The sequence below is a fragment of the Eptesicus fuscus genome, chromosome 25 (assembly GCF_027574615.1).
Source record: "Eptesicus fuscus isolate TK198812 chromosome 25, DD_ASM_mEF_20220401, whole genome shotgun sequence".
NCBI lineage: Eukaryota > Metazoa > Chordata > Mammalia > Chiroptera > Vespertilionidae > Eptesicus > Eptesicus fuscus.
In genome coordinates this window covers 4,304,933-4,320,637 of record NC_072497.1, presented here as the reverse complement: position 1 = coordinate 4,320,637, position 15,705 = coordinate 4,304,933, and the positions used below count along the sequence as shown (strand labels likewise).

At 53.4% G+C, this 15,705-nt stretch overlaps 1 protein-coding gene across 1 annotated transcript in view; it reads left to right on the top strand.

Moving 5' to 3' along the window:
- Positions 1–2,188: 2,188 nt before the first annotated feature.
- The window catches only part of SEMA4B (semaphorin 4B), a 48,369-nt gene continuing 34,852 nt past the window's right edge, over positions 2,189–15,705 (top strand). The window contains exon 1 of the mRNA XM_054713266.1: positions 2,189–2,247. The gene's annotated coding sequence lies outside the window, so the exon portion shown is untranslated. The remainder of the gene's footprint in view (positions 2,248–15,705) is intronic.

The window sequence follows — 15,705 nt, the reverse complement described above, 5'->3', positions numbered from 1 at the left end:
GTTCTACCACTAATGGTTTGACCACGGAGAGGAAGGAAGATTACAGGGAGCAAAGTGGAAATAATAATTGAGGAAGTGCTTAAAGGTCCAGTGATAAGGATGCTCATCTGGACATTATTGACCATAAGGAACAATTAGAAACAAGTTAAAGACCTAATCGTAGAGACTTGATTGAGAATGCATGATACCTCTGCTAGAATACATGAAAAATGAAGGCCTGTGAGCCCGGCCGGCGTGGCTCAGTGGTTGAGCGTCGACCTATGAACCAGGAGGTCACGGTTCCATTCCCCGTCGGGCCACCTGCCTGGATTTATAGGGCTGCTCGATCCCCGGTGTGGGGTGTGGGTCTTGCAGGGGGCAGCCGATCAATGATTCTTCCTCATCGTTGATGTTTCTATCTCTCCCTTTCCCTTGCTTTCTGAAATCAAGAAAAAGACATTTTAAGAAAATGAAGGTGTGTGAGATATTTTAATGTTACGGAAAATTGTCTAATATATTGCCACCTTAGGGGAAAGGTTGCGATTGTGTACAAAATAATTCTTTTTCTAACAGATATAACTGGGTAACTGCATAGAAAAGAGACAGGAGGGTAGTCACTGAAATATCAGCACCAGTAAACTTAAGACTTGGGCACTTTGCATGTCAATTTTATCTTTAAAAGAGTTTTAGAAAATATTAACACCCGTGGTCTCCCCAAAGGGTGAAATGATGGGTGATTATTATTTGTACTAGAGGCCCGGTGCACGAAATTCGTGCACGGAGGACGGTTGTCCCTCAGCGCAGCCTGTACCCTCTCCAATCTGGGACCTCTCGAGGGATGTCCGACTGCCCGTTTAGGCCCGATCCCACTGGGATCGGGCCTAAACGGGCAGTCGGACATCCTTCTCACAATCCAGGACTGCTGGCTCCCAACTGTTTGCCTGCCTGCCTTCCTGATTGCCCCTAACCGCTTCTGCCTGCCAGCCTGATCACCCCCTAACCACTCCGCTGCCAGCCTGTTTGCCCCCAACTTCCCTCCTCTGCCGGCCTGGTCACTCCTAACTGCCCTCCCTTGCAGGCCGGGTGCCTCCCAACTGCCCTCTCCTGCTGGCCATCTTGTGGTGGCCATCTTGTGTCCACATGGGGGCAGGATCTTTGACCACATGGGGGCAGCTATATTGTGTGTTGCAGTGATGATCAATCTGCAGATTACTCTTTTATTAGATAAGATTGCTTTTCTGTTTTCCAAGCTTTTTGTAGTAAATATGTGTTCACTTTGGTAGACAGGCAATAAAATCACCGCTTTGCAGGACAGGCGTGGCTCAGTGGTTGAGCGTGGATCTATGAACCAGGAGGTCAGGGTTCAATTCCTGGTCCGAGCGTATGCCTGCTTGCGGGCTTGATCCCAGGGTGCGGCGTGCAAGAGGCAGCTGATCAATGACTCCCTCTCATCATTGATGTTTCTGTCTCTCTCTCTCCCTCTCCCTTCGTCTCTGAAGTCAACACAAATGTATTTAAAAAAATAAAAATAAGCCCTAGCCGGTTTGGCTCAGTGGATAGAGCGTCGGCCTGCGGACTCAAGGGTCCCGGGTTCGATTCCGGTCAAGGGCATGTACCTTGGTTGCGGGCACATTCCCAGCAGGGGGTGTGCAGGAGGCAGCTGATCGATGTTTCTCTCTCATCGATGTTTCTCCCTCTCTCTCCCTCTCCCTTCCTCTCTGAAGTCAACACAAATACATTTTAAAAATAAAAATGAAATCACCGCTCTGTTTTATGGGGGGAGACTGCCTGGGGAGTGTGGCGGCTCCTCACCCAGCTCTGGGAGATGCTGGCCTGTGGCCTCTGGTTCCTCCGGCCCCTGGACCAGCTCAGCCACATACACACCCAGAACTCTGTTGTTTCAGGACCCGCCCTGAGAGTGGCTGTGGCTTTCCTGGAAGATAGCAGAGCCAGGACGCTAGTGCCGGGGAGGGAGGGACGCACCAAGGCCACTAGATAAATGCTACATGTTCCTAACCGTTCGCAGGCTGAGGGACGCGGCCAGAGGCCTGACCTGGGCGGGCGGAGACGTGGGTGGTTTCGTGCAGGGTGTCTCCCTGCTCTCACTCGCCTCCTCCGTCAACAGCGCTGCGTTTTGGAGAGAGCCGACCGCGTGCCAGGTGTGCGCCCACATAATTGCGCTGCGCGCACCCTGTGAGGTCCCAGCTGTCCTGAGGCCCGCTGTACAGATGAACTGCGGGCTCAGAGAGGTTAAGGAACTCGCCCTAGGTAACACAGCCGGTTCAGATTCCTACCGGGGGGGCTCAGATTCCAGCTAGCGACACCGTCCCCTGGCTCAGGGAGGGCGCAGCCCCACAGACCCCGCAGCCTTCGCGGCCTGCAGAGCTGTCCTGGGGGCAGGTTCCGACTGGGGGATGGGCGGAGAGCAGAGAGTCCAGAGTGGCCGTCCACGCCCTGAGGCGGGTGGTAGTTGGGGGTGGGGGGGGGGGATAGAAGGGGGGCGCTGCTGGCGCCTCCCGACAATTCCCGTAAACACGGGCGAGGCGGGGCGGAGCTTGGCAGCAGCCCCGCATTTCCGGGGAGGCTGTGCCAGACCCAGGGTGTTCGCGGGGACACTCCGGGTCCCCAGGGAGGGCTTCGGGCTAGCGTGGCAGCGGGGAGGAGCCTAGAGACCCTGAGAAAGAGGGGGCGCGCCGCAGGAGAGGTTCATCCGTGGTCGGTGGTCGCGCCTTGGGCAGGACACTCAGGTAGGCGCAAGGGACAGGGTGGGCGGGAGCCGCGGCCCCAGGAGGGGGCGGGCCAGGGTGAGGCTGATGGGACTGCCGCGCCCCCATTTCCCGCCGCCGGGTCAGGTCTCCCCAAGAGGCCGCCACCTGCGCGCTCTGATGCCCCCGCCCCCCCCCCCCCCCCCCCCCCCGGAAGCCTGTTGCCAGGGCAGCGCAGGAGCCTGGGCCCGCATTCTCACCGCCAGCTGGGCCCGGGCGCCCGATCCCTTCAGCATGTCCCACGCCACCCCTTACTCCACACTGAAACCCAGAGCCAGGGCTCCTGGCTCTGCAGGGACATGGTCTGGAACCGGGGCCGGTCCTGGGCCTCGCCTTGAAATCGTCCTGGGTGTGACCTCTGAGTGAGGCTTCCAGTCAGCGCTGCTTCTCTCTGAGTGACAGGTGGATTTAGGGGTCAGGAGGGAAAGGCAGTTAGGGTCCTGGAACCGAGGGGGCTCCAGTGGCCTCCCTGGAGCCAGTGTGGTAGTCTGGCAACAGGACTCAGGAGCCCTGGGTCACCTGGGCAGGCCACCAACCTCCTCTCCCATTTCCTCACCTGTAATGTGAGGCTGCCCTTTGACCCACAGATCATAGAATTCCTGTAAGGCTCCAATGCCCTAAAGACAGGGAATCGGCCCTAGCCGGTTTGGCTCCGTGGATAGAGCGTCGGCCTGTGGACTGAAGGGTCCCGGGTTCGATTCCGATCAAGGGTAGATGCCTGGGTTGTGAGCTCCATCCCCAGTAGGGGGTGTGCAGGCGGCTGCCGGTCAATGATTCTCTCTCATCATTGATGTTTCTATCTCTCTCCCCCTCTCCCTTCCTCTTTGAAGTCAATAAAAAATATATATTTTAAAAAAGACAGGGAAATGCACAATTAAAATCCCCCGCCCCCCCCCCCATGGATACTTTAGAACTGGAAGAGACTTAGGAATCCCTCTGGGCCCACCCCACACTGTCATAGGGAAAGGGGACAGGGGGGTGGGGGGGGAATGACTTCACAGTGAGTTGGGAAGGTCAGGATTTGAACTTGTCTCCTGACTTCCAGGCCGTGGCTGTTTCCTCTCATGATCATTCTTACGGACACTCAGGGAAATCGGTGCTCAGTCTCCTTGTAGCCTGGGGCTCAAGCTCTGGGTGACTGGTGATCTAAAGACGGGGACGATGCCCTCGCTGGTTTGGCTCAGTGGATAGAGCGTCAAGCCTGCAGGTTCAATTCGGGTCAAGGGCACATGCCCGGGTAGCCGGCTCCATCCCAGTGGGGGGCGTGCCGGAGGCAGCCGATCAATGATTCTCTCTCACCATTGATGTTTCTATCTCTCTCCCCCCTCTCCCTTCCTCTCTGAAATCAATAATATGTATATATTAAAACCAACAAATAAAAAATTTTAAAAAATAAAGACGGGATATTGGCAACAGGCGAAATAAGCATGAGAGAAGGAGAATGAAGCTTCAGGTGAAATGAAGATGAGAGGAGGCTGGAGCCTGGGGGGCGGGGGGGGAGCTCAGACAGAGATAGCCCCCCTCTCCGGTGTAGATCCTGTGCGGGGGGGGGGGGGGCTTTGCTTTCATGCAGCTCTTAGAGGATTGGCCTACAGAAATCCTGGGGAGCCCAGCATCCCCCAGCTCTCCGAAACCCCTTCTCTTCTGAAGCCAAAAAAACCTGCTGAGACGGTATGAACAAGAAACTCTTTGGCTGCCCTGCAGCGGGGAAGTGGGACTTCCCACCCACATCAGTGAGGTGCCTTTGCCTTTGAAAAGGAAAAGAGGAAGGTGGGGAAAGAGATCCCGCCGCCGCCGGGGAGGAAGGAACACGCGAATGAATCACTTGGCAGGGATCTGAGACGGTCAGCTAGAGCAAACTCCTATGCTCATTGAGTGAGCATTGACGGGGCGCCTGCTGTGTGCAAGCTCAGCGCTGGGGGGACCGGAGATGAAAAACGCCAGTCAGACCCTGGCTGGTTTGGCTCAGTGGATAGAGCATCGGCTTGCGGACTGAAGGGTCCCGGGTTCGATTCCCGGTCCGGGCACATGCCCGGGTTACGGGCTCAATCCCCAGTGGGGTGTGTGGGTGTGTGTGTGTGTGTGTGTGTACAGGAGGCAGCCGATCAATGATTCTCTCTCATCATGGATGTTTCTATTCCTCTCTCCCTTCCTCTCCGAAATCAATAAAAATATATAGAAATAAATAAGTAAATGAAAACCCCAGGCTGGCTGGCCCAGTGGGTGTGTGCACTCAGGGAGCTTTAGAAGCGATGGGGAGAGAGGGCTGTGATGTGCAAATGAGCATCTCACTGCAGCATAATGAGTGCTTAGTGGAAATTTGAGCGGCGTGCAGAGGGAGCCGGAGGAGCGACTCCGGAAATCGGTTGAAAACAGCACTAGCCCGGGCGGCCTGGGGCACGGCTGGAACTCTGCCAGGTGGGCCCTGGCCCCTACCTGTGCTGGAGGCAGGGATGAGTGAGGGCATCCAAGGAAATGAGGCAAGGACGGGTGTTCTCTGGAAAAAAGGAGCCTCAGGGATCCTTTTCAATACCCTCTTGTTGATTTCAGAGAGGAAGGGAGAGGGAGAGAGCGACAGAAACATCAACGATGAGAGGGAATCATTGACCGGCTGCCTCCTGCAGGCCCCACACTGAGGATCAAGTCAGCAACCCAGGCAGGTGCCCTTGCCTGGAATCGAACCCGGGACCCTTCAGTCCACAGGCCGACGCTCTATCCACCGAGCCAAACCGGCTAGGGATCCTTTTGAAGTGTAAGCTCTGTGAAGGCAGCAATCCTGTCCATCTCCTTCAATTTCAGCAATTCCTAGGAGGCAGCAAGAATACCAGTAATCCTCCTTGAGTGAATGAAAGAAGAAGGGGAGGCCGAAACCGGTTTGGCTCAGTGGATAGAGCGTCGGCCTGCGGACTGAAGGGTCCCGGGTTCGATTCCAGTCAGGGGCATGTGCATTGGTTGCGGGCACATCCCCAGTGGGGGTCGTGCAGGAGGCAGCTGGTCGATGTTTCTCTCTCATCGATGTTTCTAGCTTTCTATCCTTCTCCCTTCCTCTCTATAAAAAATCAATTAAATATATTTTAAAAAAAGAAGAAGGGGAGGATGGGAAGAAGGGAGGGAGGAAAGGAACAGCAGCTTGTGTTACCAAGAGGAGCATGGTTATAACTGGAGACCAAACCCAGGTTGAGATCCCAACTCTAGGTAGAGTATCTATGTGGGTTCTGGTGCCAGCCCCGACTTAGCACTTACGTAAGCTTAGCAAGTCCTTTCTTTCTTTTTAAAATATATTTTTTATTGATTTCAGGGAGGAAGGGAAAGGGAGAGAGAGATAGAAACATCAATAATGAGAGAGAATCATTGATCGGCTGCCTCCTGCACGCCCCCTACTAGGGATCGAGCCCGAAACCCAGGCATGTGCCCTGACTGGGAATTGAACCGTGACCCCCTGGGACATAGGTCGACTCTCAACCACTAAGCCACACCAGCTGAGCACCTTTCTTCCTTCCTTCCTTCTTTCCTTCCTTCCTTCCTTCCTTCCTTCCTTCCTTCCTTCCTTCCTTCCTTTCTTCCTTCCTTCCTTCTTTTCTTAATGAGAGAGAGAAACATCCATTTGTTGTTCCACTTATTCATGCGTTCATTGGTTGATTCTTGTATGCGCCCTGACCGGGGATCAAACCCACAACCTTGGCGTATCCGGATGGTGCTCTAACCAGCTGAGCTACCCGGCCAGGGCAGCTTAACAAGTCCTTGAACCTCTGTGCCCACGTTTCTCACCTACGAGCGGGAATAGAATCATTCCTGCCCCGCTCTGTGGTGAGACTTCCATCAAGGACTGACTGTAGACAGCGCAGCACGGGGCCTCGCTTAGAGCAAGTGCTCCTTACAGATGAGCCTTAAAAATGTCAGCCTTGCTTTGGGTGGAATAGTTTGCCAGACAACTCATGTCCAGGTTACATAACTCCCCCAAAAGGAGGAATAATTCCTTTATACCTGATAAAGGCTCATTTTGAAAGTGCCCAGTGTCTGCAGATTAGCACATCTCAAAGAAATGGGTTTTCACCCTTTTTTTTGGGGGGGGGGGAGGGGGAGGCAATGATCTTTTTGAAATCAGATGCACGCTATGATCCCTCTCACTAAACAGCATATCACTCTCGGGGTTCAGTTCACAGCTCCCTGAAGTCCACCCCAAAGGTTCAGGGTTCCTCTGCTCTGCTGGCCCGTTATGGGCTGTGATGAAGGAACTGAGGCAGCAGCATGGAGGAAGGGCCGTTCCTGGCCAGGGCCTGGGGCTCAGAGAGGGACTGAAGGAGGAAGAACTTCCCTAGCTGGTTTGGCTCAGTGGATAGAGCATCAGCCTGCGGACTGAAAGGGTCCCAGGTTCGATTCCGGTCAAGGGCACGTGCCTGGGTTGCGGGCTTGATCCCCATTGGGGGACGTGCAGAAGGCAGCCAATCAATGATTCTCTCTCATCATTTGATATTTCTATCTCTCTTTCCCTCTCCCTTCCTCTCTGAAATCAATAAAGATTAAAAAAAAAAAAAAAAAGGAGGAAGAACTGGGTGGGAAAATGGTGAGGGCATTGATGCCTGATTCCTTGGGATCCTAGGAATGGAGGGGCCTCGGGTCTGATAAGCCAGACAGGAAGCCACATCTCTCTCCTAGACCCTTACACCCTTGCCCCCACCCTCCCCTGGCCTGGAGCACCTACCGCCCGCCTGTGAATGGCGGTGGTGGTTTCGGGGCGAAGGGAGTCACTAAGCAGTGATGGTTGCCCCTTCCGGGTGACAGGTGCCAAGCATCAGCAGGGCCAGTGGCCCAGGCTCCGCGGGCCCCCAGGTGAGCAGCAGGCTTGAGGCCACGGGCAGACAGCCCTTCCTGAACTTGCGTTGGGGGCAGGGGAGTGGCAGGGGCAACTGCGTGTTCTACCCTGTCAGGGCAAGGACAGGTTGAGCCCTGCTGCTTGCACCCCAGCCCCGTGGGGCGGGGGATCCCCTCCCAGGGAGTGGCCGGCTCAGGCCCCAACAGGCCCGCGGCAGGCGCACCCGGGCCTGAGCTGGGCGGGCTGGTTCATCTCCCGGCGAGAGTTGCAGCCTCAGCACGAGGGTGGCAGGAGGCAGCTGGACCCAGAAGGGGTCCTCGGGGCTGGGCACCGAAGTGAGGGGGGCGGAGGGGACTGGTAACCTAATGGCATGGCTCCGTCCGCGGGGCATCGGCCACATGCCAGTCCCTTTCCGTGCACTCATAGCGGCTCTCCCGACGGCCCGTGGCGTTCCCACCTCCAGAAGAGGAAGCTGCGGCTCAGACAGTGTGTGGCTTTTGCTCCCAGTCCATAAAGTACCGATGGTGCTGAGCTTCTCCTTTTTTTAAAAAATAAATATATATATTTTTATTGATTTCAGAGAGGAAGGGAAGGGGGAGAGAGAGAGAGAGAGAGAGAGAGAGAAACATCCATGATGAGAGAGGATCATTGATCGGCTGCCTCCTGCACGCCCCACACTGGGGATCGAGCCTGCAACCTGGGCACGTGCCCTTGACCAGAATTGAACCCGGGATCCTTCAGTCCGCAGACCGACGCTCTATCCACTGAGCCAAACCGGCTAGGGCTTGAGCTTCTCCCTCTGATGGAAGAACCAAGGTGCCTGAGCCCTGGATTCCACCACTACCCAGAGCAGGAAGCACGGGGACCCGGGCAGGGGGGAGTCATACAGTTCCATACAATTCGGGGAACAGAGATGAGGCCACGTAGGCGCATTGCCAGACCTGGTGAGCAGCTGCCAGTGAGGCGTGAGGCCGTGTCGGCGCTGGCCTGGGAATGCCCTCTGCTGCGGAGGGCACTGCCCCAGGGAGGCTGCCAGCCACCAGGATCTAGGAGCCATTGGCTGATTTGAAAGCACACACAGGGAGTGCCAGCTTCCTTATCAACATGTACCGATGCTGCTTCAGCTGAGCTGCTGCCCAGCCCCCGGGGAGGACACACCAGCCAGGGCAGGGCGGGGAGCTGCAGCTGCAGGTTGACTTAAGACAAGGGCTCGGGCTTCTGGGGGATCCTGGCAGGCAGGGGGCCAAGGCCCGGGGGGTGCTGGGCCCAAGCCAGTGAGAGTCTGCCAACCAGAACCCGGGACGCTGCCTCAGAAGCGGGGTGGGTGGGACCTTTGGGTTCAAGCTCCACTGGGCTGGGCAGGAGGCCCCTCCCCCACGGCCAGCAAACAAGGCAGTGACTTTCAGGGCAGAGCTGTGGGCGCTGCAGAGCCAGCTCCCCTGGGTGGGAAGGAGGGCAGCAGGCCTGGCCCGGGGACCACCTGGCAGGGGCCATCCGTGCCCAGGCACGTGCTGGCCTCCACCTGGGCAGAGGCTGTCCCTGTAGCCGGCTAGTGAGCGCTGGCTGCCCTTGCCCCGCGCCTGTGTTCACCGCCCTTTCCTGTGTGCGGAGCAGGTTAGCCAGCCAGGCAGTGGCAGGTGCTCATTATATTTCTGAGAGGAGGGGAGAGAGGGAGAGAGAGAGAAACATCCACGATGAGGGAGAATCATTGATGGGCTGCCTCCCACGCGCCCCACCACGAGGGATCGAGCCCGCCACCCCAGGGAATGTGCCCCAACCAGGAATCGAACCGTGACCTCCTGGTTCGATGCTCAACCACTGAACCATGACAGCCTACTGGGCGCCTTGTATTTTTAACCTTTTCATTTTCCCTTGATTCCCTTTCATTTTCTCTTTCTCTTGGTAGCCTTTCTTTTTTTAAAAAAAAAAAAAAACAACTTTTTTTTTCATTTTTTAAGTATATTTTATTAATGTTTTTACAGAGAGGAAGGGAGAGGGATAGAGAGCTAGAAACATCGATGAGAGAGAAACATCGATCAGCTGCCTCCTGCACACCCCCCTACTGGGAATGTGCCCGCAACCAAGGTACATGCCCTTGACCGGAATCGAACCTGGGACCCTTCAGTCCGAAGGCCGACGCTCTATCCACTGAGCCAAATCAGTCAGGGCTCTTGTAGCCTTTCTTATGCCTCTTCCTCTCTCCCTGTTCTATGGCTCTTCTCGTTTTTTAATTTTCTTCCACCTGATCCTACAGGTGAGGTATGTGTTTGTTTGTTTACCGTTTTGCCTTTTAAATTTTTCCCCATGATAACAGGTAGGAGGCATACCCTCACATACAGGAAAACGCACACATCGGAAGCCATACAGCGCGGAGCATTTTAACATTGGTACACACTTGGGAAAACAGTACCCAGACCAAGGGATAGAATATTCTCATCGTCCCTCAAGTTTCCTTGTCCGCCAGCGAGGCGTCAGCCCCCTGGTCTCGGATCTCCCACCATAGACAAGCTTGGTTTGGCCTCTTTGTATGTATTCCTACTCACCTTTGACCTCTCATGCTCACATTTTAGTCCTTACATGTGTGTCTGTGTGCCTGAGAGAGGCGGGAGGAGGAGGAGGAGAATGGGGAGGAAGGCGAGGCTGAGGGAGTGTGGATGGAGCAGGAGGCCCAAGCTTGATGATGACTTTGTCTTACTGTTTGGGGAACAGAGACTACACTGCTTTTCCCTTCATCTCTTCCTTCCTTCCTTCCTTCCTTCCTTCCCTCCTTCCTTCCTTCCTTCCTTCCTCCTCATCTGAAGATATTTTTCCATTGATTTTTAGGGACAGTATAAGAGAGAGGGAAAGACAGAGAAACATCAACGTGAGAGAAACACATCGATTGGTTGCCTCCTGCATGAGCCCCCAACCAGGGCCCAATCCCGGGAGAAGTGTGCAACCGAGGCACATGCCGTTGACCAGAATCGAACCCAGGACCCTTTGGTTCTCAAGCCAACACTCTATCCACTGAACCAACCTGGCTAGGGCTTTTTAATATATGTTTATTGATTTCCAAGAGGAAGGGAGAGGGAGAGAGAGAGATAGAAACATCAATGACGAGAGAGAATCATTGATCGGCTGCCTCCTGCACGGCCCCCTACTGGGGATTGAGCCTGCAATCCGGGCATGTGCCCTTGACCGGAATCGAACCCAGGACCCTTCAGTTCACAGGCCTATGTTCTGTCCACTGAGCCAAACCGGCGAGGGCTCATTCTCACATTTTGGTCCTTACCCGTGTGTCTCTGTACCTGGGTACCTGGGCGAGACGGGAGAGGGTGAGGATGGGAGGAAGGCGGGGCTGCGTGAGTGTGGATGGAGGCCCAGGCTTGATGACAACTCCATCTTGCCGTCGGGGGTGGGATGGGGGGGGGAGCAGGGAGGGACCCAGAGGCAACACTGCTTTTCTCTCCATCTCCTTCTGTTCTCTCTCTCCAAGCTGTCCCTTGAGCTCTTTATCCACATCACGGACGTCCTGGCTGAAAAGACTTGGCCACGTCCAAGAGGGGCAAAGGGGAACGGGAGACGCGGTGTTGGCGTGGGAACCACTCTGGCCACAGGAAGTCAGCTCGAATGAGGGTTTTTTTCTGTCGCCATCCTCCTGTTTTTCCCCAGCTTGGGGGAGGACCAGTTGGCACAGGAAGGGAAGACAGTGATGGAGCTCACGGAGGCCGAGGCCGCCGTGCTGGGGGCGCGCCGTGGGGGCTCTGCTCCGGGCCCACCGCTGGGTCCCTCATTTTGTCAAAATGTTGTGCTTGGCAGCGGGGCTTTCGAAGACGGAAGACCCGTCACTGTCCTCAAAGGGTTTGCCACCCACTTGGCATATGACATACTTGGACCCCGCCGGTGTGGGTGAGTGGGTGAGTGTCAACCTATGAACCAGGAGGTCACGGTTCGATTCCTGGTCAGGGCACCTGCCTGGGTTGCGGGCGTGATCCCTGGTGTGGGGTGTGCAGGAGGCAGCTGGTCAATGGTTCTCTCTCATCATGGATATTTCTCTCTCTCTCTCTCTCTCTCTCTCTCTCTCTCTCTCTTCCTTCCTCTCTGAAGTCAATAAAATACACACACACACACACACACACACACACACACACATACACACACACACCGTATTTTCTGGCGTATAAGACGACTTTTTAACCCTGGAAAATCTTCTATACACCTAGTCATCTTATACACCGGAAAATACGGTATTTAAAATTTTGTAAAGGACCTACTAGACTCCTAGAGCAGTGGTCAACAGAGCCAAATATCAACAGTACAACGATTGAAATTTCTTTGGAGAGCCAAATTTTTAACACTTAAACTTCTTCTAATGCCACTTCTTCAACATAGACTCGCCCAGGCCGTGGTATTTTGTGGAAGAGCCACACTCAAGGGGCCAAAGAGCCGCATGTGGCTCGCGAGCCACAGTTTGCCGACCACAGTCCTAGAGCATCTGAGCAGCCATGAGTGGGGTATAATTAACCACCAGCGAGGCCGCATCAGCCCCTGCCTCTCCTCCTTAGGGGTAACCATGGCAGTCACACAACCCAGCTTTGCCAAGACACGAAGGCCCACTAGCCTTGCTGCCCTTTAAGGAGGTACCTGCTGCTGGGATTCAGGCTCCAGCCAGTGCCTAGGTCACAGCCGGAAGCAGAAGGTAGAAGAAGGCAATGCTGCAGCCAGCCCTAGCCGGTTTGGCTCAGTGGATAGAGCGTTGGCCTGCGGACTGAAGGGTCAAGGGCACATGCCTGGGTTGTGGGCTCCATCCCCAGTGGGGGGTGTGCAGGAGGCAGCCAATCAATGATTCTCTCTCATCATTGATGTTTCTATCTCTCTCCCTTCCTCTCTGAAATCAATAAAAATATATTAAAAAATAAAAAGAAGGTAGAAGAAGGAAATGCTGCAGCCAGTTCCCTGATTTCAACAGGATCTCTTGCAATTTCTTGCATAAGATTCTAGGGATCATATGGAGAAACGGGCCGAATCATGCCGTGGGGAGGCCACCTGGCTAGCTGCTCCACCTGCAAAGGATGTTGGTCAGGTTTAAGCCTGATGGGAGTCTCCTGTGGCATTGGGCTCTGTTTGAGGCCCTGTATCGCCCAATTGTTTCCAGCTTGGGGAGGACAAGTTGGCACAGGAAGGGAACACAGCGGAGCTCACAGGGGCCGGGGCTGCCGTGCTGGGGGCGAGAAGCTGTGGGTCATTTATAGAATACCTATAGCTTTTCTAGATTAAGCAGTTGGTAAACCTTGGCCACAGACCAGCTCATACTCTTATCAATAAACACACACACACACACACACACGTTTTCGCTGAATCATTTTGGAAGTGGCAAACATTGTGACTCTTCACCTCTGAGAAATAAGCCTCAGCAGGCATCTTCGGAGGGCAGGGACATTCTCCTGCAACCATCATCCCGTGACCATACCGCAGACACGCGCAGTAAGGCCACAGTGGCCTCCCATGTGCAGCGCACCCCAAAATTTCCCCAATTGCCCTATAACTTCCCCCCACCCTGGGATTCAATCAAGGCTCACAGGTTGCGTTTGATTATCAGCTCTTTTGAGTTTCTTAACCTAAAACAGCTCCCCCTGCCTTTATTTATTTGTTTGTTTATTTTTTACTTTCATCACATGGACCTTTTCTTTTTTTATTTCAGAGAGGAAAGGAGAGAGATAGAAACATCAATGATGAGAGAGAATCATTGATCGGCTGCCTCCTGCACGCCCCCCACTGGGGATCGAGCCCACAACCCGGGCATGTGCCCTTGGCCGGAATCGAACCTGGGACCCTTCAGTCCTTAGGTTGACGCTCTATCCACTGAGCCAAACCGGCTAGGGCCACAAGGACCATTTTGGAGGGTGCAGGCCACTTGTCTGTAAAACGCTGGGTGCATCCGACTGCGCCCTCATGAATAGATCTGGGTTAAACGCTTTTGCCGAGCACGCTAGGAGGATTTGACTGTGTTGTGTATTTCTTCTTGTATCCCATCAGGACGTAAAAGATGTCAGGAAGTCCCATACTGGTGATGCTACTTTCTTTTTTAATTGATTTTTAGGGCAAGAGAGAGAGAGAAACATCGACTGGTTGTTCCACTCACTCACGCATTCATTGGTTGAGTCTTGTATGTGCCCTCGCTGGGCTGGAACCTGAAACCTTGGCATATCTGACGATGCTCTAACCAACTGAGCTACCCGGCCAGGGTCTGGTGATGCTGATTTAAACTGCTTGGTTAAGATAGTGAAAGCCAAAACCCTCCCTTCGAGGTACAGTTTCTCTTCGGAAATTACTGAGTCACCTGGGGGGACAGGCTTTGAGACCTTGTTATTACATAGTGTCCCTACAACCTTCCACCCAGTTGGCTGAGCATCCAGTGATGATCCTTGCTTGAATCTAGATTTTCCAAGTCTATCATTTCTTCTCCATTTACCAGCCGGCTTATTTCTGTACACGAAAGCTTCCTTCCTGTCCCTTCTTTCCCTCTGTGTTTCTCTGAATGTCACTGTGGACGGATGGATTGTTTTTCATTTCACGCATTAGAATCCATTATTTCCTTATTGGTTTTGATGCGCAACTTGTCCCAAGGTGGGTCATCAAGCTGGCCCCATATGTCCTTTTGACACGATCCCATTAGTCTTTAACCACTTCCTTCCTTTCTGGCCCAACAAAATATCCCTGGCTTACCTTTTACTTTCTCTTTCATTTCCCCACAGTCCTGGTACCTTTTATTGGAGAGAGATATTTAGAAACCAAGAACTGGGTGCTAGGTGTGCTGACCCAATATTCTTTATTTATTTATTTTTTTATCCTCACCTGAGGATATTTTTTTCCATTGATTTTTAGAGAGAGTGGAAGAGAGAGGAAAAGACAGTGAGAAATATCGATGTGACAGAAACACATCGATTGGTTGCCTCCTGCACGAGCCCAGACCAGGGCCCGGTGCAGGGAGGAGCCTGTAACCCAGGTACGTGCCCTTGATGGGAATCGAACCCGGGACCCTTCAGTCCGAAGGTCGACGCTCTATCCGCTGAGCCAAACTGGCTAGGGCTCGTCCAGTATTCTTATCAGAGACTGGAATAAAGGCATTAGAATGCTTATCAAGTTTGAAGATGACTGAAAACTGGGAGGGGAAGCAAAATGTATCATAATAGAGTAGATATTCAGAATGACCTCCATAGGATGAAATCTGGAACAGGACCAATAGCTTTATTTTATTTTATTTATTTTTTTAAATATATTTTATTGATTTTTTACAGAGAGGAAGAGAGAGGATAGAGAGTTAGAAACATCGATGAGAGAGAAACATCGATCAGCTGCCCCCTGCACACCCCCCGCTGGGGATGTGCCCGCAACCAAGGCACATGCCCCCGACCGGAATCGAACCAGGGACCCTTGAGTCCGCAGGCCGACACTCTATCCACTGAGCCAAACCAGTCTCAGCAGGACCAATAGCTTTAAAAGAGGTCAGTAGGAAGTGCTGTGCTTTGGTTGAAGAAAGACATTGCGTAACTTCATGTTTGTGAGGAACTCTACGGGACCAAAGGTGATATACCTTTGTTGGTGGACGGGTGCCAGCAGCATCCCATGATCCTTAAGTTGCATCCATTCAATCCATCTATTCATTCATTCATTCATTCATTCAGCCAATACTCCTTGAGGGCCTCTTACATGCCAGGCACTGTTTTGGAGGCTTGGGATAACTAACAAGCAGAGAAGCAAAAATCCCTGCCCTTCTCAGTCAATATTTTGGGGATAGAGGGGCAGGTGGGGTGTTCAGACAATCAAGAAAAACCACAACAAATAAGCAAATCATCTACAGTAGAATGTTATTAGGTGATGAGTGCCTTGGAAAAAAGAAAGAAAGAAAAAACAGCCGAAACCGGCTTGGCTCAGTGGATAGAGCGTCGGTCTGTGGACTGGAGGGTCCCAGGTTCGATTCCGGTCAAGGGCATGTACATTGGTTGCGGGCACATCCCCAGTGGGGGGTGTGCAGGAGGCAGCTGGTCGATTTCTCTCTCTCATCGATGTTTCTAGCTCTCTATCCCTCTCTCTTCCTCTCTGTGAAAAATCAATAAAATATATGAAAAGAAAAAACAACCTCAGGGTAAGGGGAATATTGGGGGAAGT